We start from the raw sequence: 10,671 nt of genomic DNA on the forward strand, positions 1-10,671 counted from the left end.
ATTTTCACCTCTTATCAGGATTTCTGTTAATGCCCTCAGATAAAGTCCTTTCAAACCCAGCAGTTTTGTACATGACTCTGAAAGAGGTGGGGCTGGGGCCAGGTGAGCTAGTGAAGAGAAAATAAGGACTTGCATGGACACTGGAGATCCAAACACATATGTAGGATCAAGAGCTTGCCTCAATTAGAGTTCCTGAGCCCATGATCTAGATAATTCTAGAATAGCAATTTTACAAGATTCCCAATTTTCTCTGAATAATCAGTTCCATGGTGGGCTTTAGTTCTTAAGCTAAAAGGTAGGAGAGAGGCTGAGCAGCTCACAGGAAAATGGTAGTGCTAGGAAAGATCAACTGGCTTGCTTGAGAGGTGGGGCACAGTATGCTGAGAATGAGGGGAGGAGACCTCCATGCAGGGTCTGGGGAGAGCTGGCAAGGGGCACAGCAATGAGGGGGCCAGCCCCAGTGTGGAGCCTGCAGGGTACACCTCACACTATTCAACAATCACCCTCCCTGAGGGCTCTGGAACCCTTCTGAAAGCTTCAGAGCGAGCTTCCCTTCCTTTTCGCTCCTGTTGTATGCACCTGCCCACCTAGGATATTCTTGGGTTAGACAGAACCCTGTCTCCAGGAGAGATCCACCTCCTCATAGGGAAGTCAGCAGGGCCAATTCTGGGCCCTTAACAGCAATGCTGCACCCAGAGTGTCATTAGAGCCCATGTGGAAGAAAATCCTCCAGAGCACAGTTAGCATACACCTATATTCCCTTCCAACTCAGTGAAGGAGAGATGTGCTACAGGACTTCAGCAGGAAATGGTCAGCCAAAAGTCACTTTGATTTAGGAACAGGTGTTCAAAAATGGTCTTTGGAAGGGGGAGAGAGTATGCTTGCCAATTAGCAGTCATTTGGGTGCCTTGGAGTTTACCAACAGGGGTGGAGAGGAAGCCTTAGAGCTAAAGTCGTGTATATCCGAGCAAGAACCGCTGGAAACAAAAGCATGCAAGGGCTGGAGTGGGAAATTCAAAGTGGAGTCATATAGGAACACATGGACTCGCCCCTTTCTTGGCTCTTTGGTGTTGGGACTTGCATGGCTCCCCTCCACTCTGGATGCAAAGAATCAAGGACTCTGGCCCTTGGGAATGAAGGAAGAAGAGGGTCAATGAGACCTGATACCTGGGGCAGGGAGAAGAAAATGAAGCATCAGCTGAGGAGGAGGAAGGGTTCCTTTTAGCCCTCTCCCTGACTGAAGAGGGAAGGGAGTAGGAGAGTGAGTGAACAGAGGGGTGAAGGGAATAAACAGGGGCTCCACAAGGCTGGGCCAGAAGAGGGTTCTACTCTGGCTCAACCATGCTTTCAGCAGGATTTGAGGCTGGCAGGTAACTTCGTGTCCCCTATCCCGTAGGGCTGCATGTGAAGAAGGGACATGGCAGGTGCTCACAAGAGACTGCAGCCTGATGAGGAGACAAGATACAGGGGAGTGGGCAGATTGGGTTGGTGCCATGTGCCAGGGTTCTTGCCCATCTCAGAAAGAAGATGACAGCCTTGTGTTGCTGAGGAGAGGAAAGGCCTCGCAGAAGGCCAAGAGACCACTTGGCTCTTAAAGTTGTGCCCAGTTCCAGTCCTCTGGGCTACTGTCAGCCATTGGACCAGAGGGACAGTGGTAAACACAGGAGGCATAGGGAAAGAAAGACCCCAGGCCAGCAAGGTGAGCAATCCCAGATCCTCACTTGACTCCTCTACTGGTCTGCTGGGGTGCCACCATCCCCCCATGCCTGCCTCCACCTATCCTGCCCTCCATGGGGATCAGAGCAGGTATAAAGTACCTGTTTCTTCCTTGGTTTAGCTGAGCCAAGGCTGGAATTATTTCTAGAGAGTTTTTGTAGAAAATTATAAGAATGCAAAATCAAAGACAGGAGTCATGAAACAGAAAGTCTTTGAAGCTCAAATTCCTTATCCAAGTCCAGCCAGAGATTGGCTTGGCTGGCAGGAGTCCCAGTTAGTACTTCTGCAGCTTTGTCATAGAAAACCAGGAAACTGCGTTCATTATTCTTTGATTCTCCTTTCCTCCAGCTTCCAGCATGGTGCTAGACACCTTATAGCTTAGTAAGTGCATGTTGGATGATCATGTACCTGTGCATATTCAATTCCTAGTATATGAGAGGGAGTAGTGATTTTACTCATAAGCACTTGTCCAAACCCTGGTTATCCCAGGGATGGTCCAGATTTTTCACCATCTCCTTCCAATTCTCACCCTTAGGGAGCAGAGAACATCCCAAACAAATTGAGCGAAACACAGCTGAGCTGAGTGATGGGAAAGAGTCAAGGGTGTTTAGAATGCTCGTGTGTGTGTGTGTGTGTGTGTGTGTGTGTGTGTGTGTACCCGCGCGCATGCTGGGGATTGAACCCAGGGGCACTTGTACACTGAGCCACATCCCCAGCCTTATTTTTATTTTTAACTTTGAGACAGGATCTCACTAAATTGCTTAGGGCCTCACTAAATTGCTGAGGCTGGCTTTGAACTAGCAATCTTCATGTCTCAGTCTCCAAGAGCTGCTGATAGGTATGTGCCACCATGCCGGGCTGTTTCATTTTTACTAAATTAAAACTGTCCTCTCTGGGCCATGGTGGTGTCCCTTTAGACCTTCCTCTGGCCTCTTCTGTGCATTCTGCTATTCGGTCTCTCCACCAACCCTCAGTGCTTCAACTTCTCTGCCTCTTCTCTCTCTGTTTCTTTGAATCATGGGCCTGATCCTTTTCCTGGGACCCTTTCCACAGTGGCCACTCTGGCTCTGGTCTCCAGGGGACTGACAGTCCCACCAAAGTGTCAAGGCTGAGCAGCTGTGCACAAGTAAGGCAGTGAGCTAAAGGTATAAAACTGGGAGCAGTGGTACACATCTGTAATCCCAGTGACTCAGGAGGCTGAGGCAGGAGGATTGCAAGACCAGCCTAGGTAACTTAAAGAAACCCTGTCTTAAAAATTAAAAAAATAAGTAAATAAATAAAAGTGCTGCAGATGTAGCTCAGTGGTAAAGCACCCTGAGCTACATGAACCCTGGTTTCAATCCCCAATATTGACCCCCACAAAATATATGAAAGACCCCAGCAAGCATGTCTGTAGGGAGAGATATCCCCCAAGGACACTTCTGCCTTAGGCTACTGGAGTGGATCTGGTACATGCTAATATGCTGTGGTCATTTTGTTTTGTAAGAATCGTAAACCCACTTGAGCAAGACCCTGGCACTTAAAATTTCTTTAGAAGCTTTAGCACAAATAAATGAAAATACTCAGCCCCACTAATGAATTTTTTGTGTGTGAAAAGTAAATTATAACATATAAGATACATCACATTTTAAAGTTAACTCACAAGGAAAGCGGTTTTGTTTCTTTTTTCTTCTTTTTACAATGGAATCTGATGAGCCACACCCATAATTTGGGACATAACCATGCCACAGATAGTGAATTCAGTGAAGGAGGGAAATGGGCTGAGGAAATTGTGAAGGGAGCATATTAATACGTCTTGATTTTTGGATGTAGGCAATTCACTTTTTGCCAAAAAAAACACAGTAGATTTATTTGACTTCCTCTTTTGATATCCAGTGAAGAGGAAAAGTTAAAGGAAGGGTGTTTTAAAGATTGGATTAAGAATTGCTCTGCATGGTGACGTAAATTGAGTACATGCTTGGCCTGGAAGTTAATAAATGAGCAAGGAATGAACTGGAAATGATAAAATCAGAGAGAGAGGAATGGTTAATGAATATCACGAGTGCAGTTGCTCAGCCAGAGTGTCCTATGATCCTGGCTGAAGAAAGACCCCCACCAGCTCTGCTCCTCCATCAGACTGGTCAACCTACCCACCATCATCCTGCTCTCTGATGACAACCATCTTTTCCCCAGCCCAGCATTTATCCATAATCAAACATGACCAGTCATAGTCTCAAAATGCAGAAGATGAGATTTAAAATTTTATTTTTACAGATGAGGAAGCTGATGCCCCCCAAATTAAATGACTGACCCAAAATCCCAAAGTGGTACTTCCAGGACTAGCACCCCACTTGCCTGACTCCATCTAGACCATTCCCTGGCTCTTACTGCATCTCCTGAGACTTTGCTTTAGATTCAGCACTCCATGTGGCTCCACACCAGACACTTCTCCTGGGATTGCCCATTTACTGTTGCCTACCTTGTTAGAGGTCTTGTTAGAGTGGTGCCCACTTCGGCATGCCCACCAGACCCCAGAGATGGGCACACTCAGCTTAGCTCCAAATACTCTCTTTCTTTACTCAAAACCACTATGCTCAGACCTCTATGCTGCTTCAATCACCTCCTAACTAAGCTCCCTTTTGGATACACCTGGTAATATTGGGAAAACTTGCTGGAGTTGGAGGTAAAACACGTAAGCATTAGTTCTGGTTCCTGTCTGGGTAAGTAACCCTGAGCAAATAACTTCATTTCTTTAAACTCCAGATTTTTAGGTGCTAAACGGGAATAATAATACATGCAATTTGATGTTGATAAGAAGAATGAATGAGGTATCTTTTAGAAAGGCCTGTTACATAGACAGCAATGATTGCTTTTTTCCTTATCTTACCATTCTTCTTCCCTCTTCTCTCTGCCCTGCCTTTCTCTCTTCTTTCCTCTTTCCTAGGGTTCATCGTGCACCATACGCCCAGACTGATCTTCCCTGAACAATTACTCTCACACTAGAATGCTCCCTTGATTGCAAATCTCAAATGCTTCTCCATTGCCAAATCCAGTGGCTTCTCTGTGTGCCACGCAGGGCCCTCAGCTCCTGCAGCACCTCTGTGCTTCCTCTCCTGCTATTCAGGAACATGCTTGGTCTGGTGGTGGGACACCCACTAACACTGATTCCCCCTTTCTGCTCTCTGCTCTCCTCTTCCTGCAATGCTTTTTCCCACCTCTGCATCCCCAGAGGCTTCCCTGACCATTATGTGGTTTTTTTCCTTCTCTGATTTCCAGGTTCACTTACTGTTCATATCAATTTCCTTGGCATGAAATCAGAGGCCACCATGTCTTCAGGTTGTTTCCTTTGTGTCCATCTTTTTCTTGTCAACTCTTCTGTCTATTCCTTGAAGGCAGACCAAGCTCTCTTACCTCTCTGAGTTCCCACCAGGCCAGCAGAGGTGACTGGAACACAGGATGAGATTGGAACCCATGACTTCAGGTCTAAATCCTTGACCCAACACCTAGGAGCTATATGACTCGTGTTTCTCAGCTGTAAAAGCAATCACTTAACTTCTTCATTAGAAGGTTGCTTTTGTTCATTGAATAAATACTTATTGAGTACTACTAAATGTCAGGCCTGTGCTTTACGACACACATGAGCTCATCTGATCCTACTAATCCCGACGTGATGATTTTGTCCTGGAATGCCAAACTCTAGCATGAAGTTTGAGGAAACTAAACTAAACAAATTAAAAACTTATATGAAGCTGCACCATGCTGGACACATAGAGGTGCCTTGGCTGAATCTGAGTATTCGGTCTTCAATAAATACTTTCTAAATTGAATCTGACTGACTCACTCATATACAGTAATGAAAATATTATAGTGAGTAGAACTACAATATGCTTGTCCTCCAGGAGAGAGTTCAGTCCAGCAAATGGATGTGGTAGATGCTAAATAAATAGCAATCATTTTTAATCATATTGCAATTAATTACAATCAAGGGAAAGTAAGGAATATTATGAGCATCTATCAGGAGACCTAGTCTGGGGTACCGTGTCAGGATAGGCAGCTCTGAAAAAGACCTAAAGAAGCTGAATAATACAGTGGGGAAAGAGAGGGGAAGCTTCGGGGAGTGGGGTGTAAAAGTCCAAGGTGAGAAAGCACAGGGACTTTTCAGGAACTTGGGCTCAACTTGGCCTGCAGTGGGGGAGGCGAGGTGGGGCTGAAAGTGGGCTGCACCTACAACATTGCTGGCCATGCTGAGGAAGCTGAAGTTGATGCACAGTGTGTGTGGGGGGGGGCACTGGGGACCTTAGGCCAAAGAAGTGACAAGATCAGGTTTGTATTTCTAGAAGCTCACTCTGGCTACTGTTGAAAGAACAGCTGAAAGAGCAAGGGTGGACTCAGGAGAAGAGGATGGAGTTAAAGAAAACTGGTATCTGGAACTCCCCCAGTGAAGACCCCACAGCGCCCACGGCCTGAAAGCTGACTTCAGGGGCCTGCGCTCAGCACAGTGCAAGTGCCCTCCATCCTGAGTTCCCCTCCTCCCAGCTCAAGGCTGTCCCAACCCACTGCCTCCCGTCCTACCCACACTCTTCCTTCTAGTGGGACAGTGAGGGGTGGGGGAGCAACCTCCACCCCATTCTGAAGTGCAGGCTAAGCCACAAACTGGTTTGAACCTGTCTGTTCAGGGATGGTTCCAAGGCAAAAAGACTCACCCGGCCTGGCTCAGAGTGGCCTCTCCACATTCTTGCCCATAATCACCCTTAGGAGGCCAGAGCAGAGGCAGGGCCCTCCTCCACCCTTCCAGCCCAGACAGCTGGCAGCAGCCCAACCTCTGCTTACCTCACTGTGCTCAAGCATGGCTACATTCTCTGGTTTGGGCTGGGTAGCTTCTGGAGGAGAGATTAATAGGTAGGTTAAAGCTACAGATGTGGAAATAGGAACCAGTTTCCAGTTCCTCTAGTTCCACCCACGAAGACCCAAGGGTCTAAACTCTGGGCACATCCGCAGCTCAAACACCCCAGAGTCCAATGGCTCCTCAACATTCACCACAATATTCTTTGCTGGTGTGAGGAACAGCAGTGGCTCTCTGTCGGGGTCAAGAGACTTGGGGACACCTTGACTCAGTCACCTCCATGGGCAAACACACAACTTCTCTGGGCTTTGGTTTGTTCAACTGCGAACTGCTATTGTGTGCGCCTCAGGGGAGAGAAGACAAGGTGAACATTCTTAGAAAAGCCAAAAATAAATACCAACTGATAAGGGTATTTGTAACAATGTTCATTGAATAAAATAGCAAACATCTTGCTAAATTGCTGAGGCAGGCCTCAAACTTGCAATCCTCCTGCGTCAGCCTTCGAAGTTGCTGGGATTACAGATGTGTGCCATCCAAGCCTGGCAACTTATCTTTATTTTAAATGTAAAACCTAACTTCTAATTGAAAATGACAGATTTGATAAATACATTTCTCCTCTCCCTTAATAGACCCCTCTAAGTTTAATGATGTGATGATAGCTTATGTCCATAGTCACTTATCCAGGGATGTGATAGCACTGAGAACCCTCAATTAGAGTTCAGAAAAACAGTCTCCAACAAGCAGGACCCCAGTTTCCCACCCCCATTTTGTCTTCCTGCCCCCAACCCCAAAGTAGTAGAGGCTGGGACAGAAGCTCAGCTCCTCTGGAAGTTAAGCTGCACTCAGTTAGGGACTTTGCGCTGCTCCTAAGGACTCTGCCACCCTCTTTCTCAGCTGAGACACACTTGTTCTGAAGCTCCACGTCAGTAAAAGAGCAGGTGTTTCAAAGGGAAGTGGGTAGAGGTGATTAGCAGGTCAAAAATGGCAGTTGCAACTGCCCCAATTAACACTAAAACCACTGCCTAAAATGAAGAAGATTCCTAGAAGGATTCAGCGCTCAGAGTCCAGGTGAAAGGAGAGTACAAAAGTATATGTGCCTTCTGGGTCCCATGATCTCTTGTTCAAGGCCTCCTCTCTGCCCAGGATTCTCATTGAAATATTCCACCTTGTAAGAAAAGTCGTAGGAAGAAGAAGAAGAAGGAGAAGGAGAAGGAGAAGGAGAAGAAGAATCTAACAAAGACCACCAGCACAAACCTGTTGTGTGACAAATTTGGATTAATTGACTCAGTGAGGGAGGGCACTCTAGAGGAACAGTGGAATGGCGTTAATAGGAGAAAGGAGGCACAGTGTAGGGCATGCCTGTAATCCCAGTGACTTGGGAGGCTGAGACAGGAGGATCTCAAGTTCAAGTCTGGCCTCAGAAAATTAGTGAGACCTTGTCTCAAAATAAATAAATAGGGTTGGGGTAAATCACCCCTGGGTTAAATTTGAAGAAGGAGGAGGAGGAAGAGGTGGCAAAACATCTTTTGTAAGCCTTGGGTTCCTGCTGTAGGGTTTTAAGAAGAGTCTTCAGAAAAGTTGGGGTCAATGCTGAGTTGGTGGCTGTTTCTGACACAGAGTTAGGACATGTGAATCATTGGATGCTCTTATGGAGGAGGGCAATTGGGCAGTTGGCTATCCCCACTGATAGGAACATTTAAGCAAAATAGGTCTGGGAGCATCATTGGGAAGAAGTAGGAGACATTCAGAGAGGAAGCATTCATAGCGGCTGCCTGACTTTGGAGAAAAAAAAATCATTCCTGTTAAATACAGTTGGTTTTATCCGTGTCTATCCTTCTCCTGAGGAAGAGCAAGGCTGCTTTTAAATTTTCATTCTGAGTTAATGTTTGCTCTTCAGTTTGGTCTAGGTTTTGTACTCTTTCACCCACCACCATTGCTGAGAAGATCTTCAGGTTGGATGGCTCTTTCTTCCCAATATATATTCCACTCAATGCTTACGGACATAGCTCCTAGATTCAGACTGACTGCATTCACATCCTGATTCCACGAAGTGCTTATCTTTGAGATCTCAGGCAGGTTATTTACCATTCTGTGTCTCAATTTCTTTATCTATAAAATAGAAAAATATAAGAGCACTTGTCTCAGAGGGTTGTTGTGAAGATTAACAAAATAATACATGCAATGGTCTTAGAACAGTGACTAACCCTCAGTTAATATTCAATAAACATTAGTTCTTGTTCTTATTACTTTTATTTATGTATGCATGTATTTATTTATTGTTTGGTACTGGGATGCTTTACCACTGAACTACATCTTCAGTCCTTTTTTATTTTTTAATTTTGAGACAGGGTCTCCTAAATTGCTGAGGGTCTTGCTAAGTTGCTGAGGCTGGCCTCAAACTTGCAATCCTACTGTGCCAGCCTTCGAAGTTGCTGGGATTACAAGTGTGTGCCATACAAGACTGTACATCCAATGTAACTTAACTTCTAATTGAAAGTGACAGATTTGCTGAACACATTTCTCCTCTCCCTTAATAGATCCCTCTAAGTATTAATGAAGGATTAAAATGTACTAACTCCAGAAATAAAGAATCCAGTGGAAACGTTGTCAGCAGTTTGAAGATGTCAACAAATATGTGGAAGAAAGGAAGCAGATGGAGGGGTGACAACTGATGAAAAATGGGAGCCAAAAAAAAAAGAAATTTATAAAAAAGGGATTTTATTTTTAGAAGTTAGAAAATGTAAACAAATGAGCATGTATATATACAGATAGAGAGCTAGGTTCTCTTTATGTACATAGAGGTAACCACTTTACCCCAAAGATGGTATTAATTGCTCCCTCGCTTTTCTTTATATTCATTCACACATGCAGCTGTCCCTCAGCAATGAAATGCATCATTTGTCTTTTTCTATTTTTGAGTTTTATACAAATGAAATCACACTTCACGTATTCTTCTGTGGCGTTTGTTATCAACATTACACTTATTTTCAAATAACAGTTTTATTAAGATAGAATTCACACAGCACAATGGTTTTTCGTATATTTGCAAAGCTGTGCAACCATCACCAGCATTTAATACCAGAACATTCTCATTACCCAAACAGAAGCACTTTCACCACACTCCTTTATGTCATTCCCCAATCTCTGCTTATCCTCATCCCTGGCAACCACTAATCTACTTTCTGTGTCTTTGGACTTGCCTCTTCTTCATAAAAATGGAATCATATGATACAGAGCCTTTCCTATGTTTCACTTAACATGTTTTCAAGGTCCATCCATATTGACCATGTATCAGAACTTTATTCATTTTTATGGCTGACTAATATTTTGTTGTATGGATATGCTACATATTTGTTTATTCATTCTTCTGCTATTGAACATTTGCATTATTTTCACTTTTGAATAATACTTCTTTGGATATTCATGTGCAGTTTCTTGCATATGTATGTTTTGATCCTCTTGAAGAATACCCAGGAGTGGAATTGCCAAGCCATATGATAACTCTACATTTAACTTTTTGTGAACCTGTGGACATGTTTTCCAAAGTGGCTGCACAACTTACATTTCCAGTCAGCAACACAGGAGGCTGCCAGCAGTGTTTTTATATCCATTCATGTTGATGCCTGTGACCAAGGTAAGTCCATTTTATTCACATATCCCACTTTTCAAATACATCCTACCATTGATGGGCATTTGGGTTAGTTCCAGTTTTTGCTGTTATCCATGATGCTTCTATGAACATTTCTTCTGCAGGCATCTGCTATATGTGATCAAGAGCTCCTTCAGAGGACAGTCAGCCCTCCACATCTGAAGATGTCTACATCTGCAGATTCAACCAAATACAGATTGAATTTTTTAAATCCAGAAAACCAATTTGCCCCCACCAAACACTATACTAAATTCATGCAAATAAAGTGATACATAAATGCATTCTGCCAGAGCCTCCTGCCACCTCCCAGATGCTCAATCTCCAGCACCTATGGATAATTGTTTGCCTGTATCTACTTCATGTACTCTGTGTCAGGCCTATGATAGTTGGGTCTTTACTAAACATGCACAGATTTTTTCCCCTTATTATTCTCTAAGCAATACTATAGCAAGTATATTCATAGCATGTACATTTTATTCTGTAT

General features: G+C 44.3%; 2 long non-coding RNA genes across 3 annotated transcripts in view; one reads left to right on the forward strand and one right to left on the reverse strand.

Moving 5' to 3' along the window:
- The window catches only part of LOC114092137 (uncharacterized), a 26,480-nt gene extending 20,013 nt beyond the window's left edge, over positions 1–6,467 (reverse strand). For both annotated transcript variants that reach the window (XR_003582631.2, XR_003582632.2), the window contains exons 1-2: positions 6,399–6,467; positions 4,982–5,139 (exon numbers count right to left, since the gene is read on the reverse strand). This is a non-coding gene — a long non-coding RNA (uncharacterized lncRNA). The remainder of the gene's footprint in view (positions 1–4,981; positions 5,140–6,398) is intronic.
- A 3,540-nt stretch (positions 6,468–10,007) lies between these two features.
- On the forward strand, positions 10,008–10,468 carry LOC117794767 (uncharacterized). Its single transcript, XR_004618634.2, has 2 exons — positions 10,008–10,172; positions 10,292–10,468. It is a non-coding gene; the product is annotated as an uncharacterized lncRNA (long non-coding RNA).
- Positions 10,469–10,671: the final 203 nt, after the last annotated feature.

Source organism: Marmota flaviventris, chromosome 12 (assembly GCF_047511675.1).
Source record: "Marmota flaviventris isolate mMarFla1 chromosome 12, mMarFla1.hap1, whole genome shotgun sequence".
Taxonomy (NCBI): domain Eukaryota; kingdom Metazoa; phylum Chordata; class Mammalia; order Rodentia; family Sciuridae; genus Marmota; species Marmota flaviventris.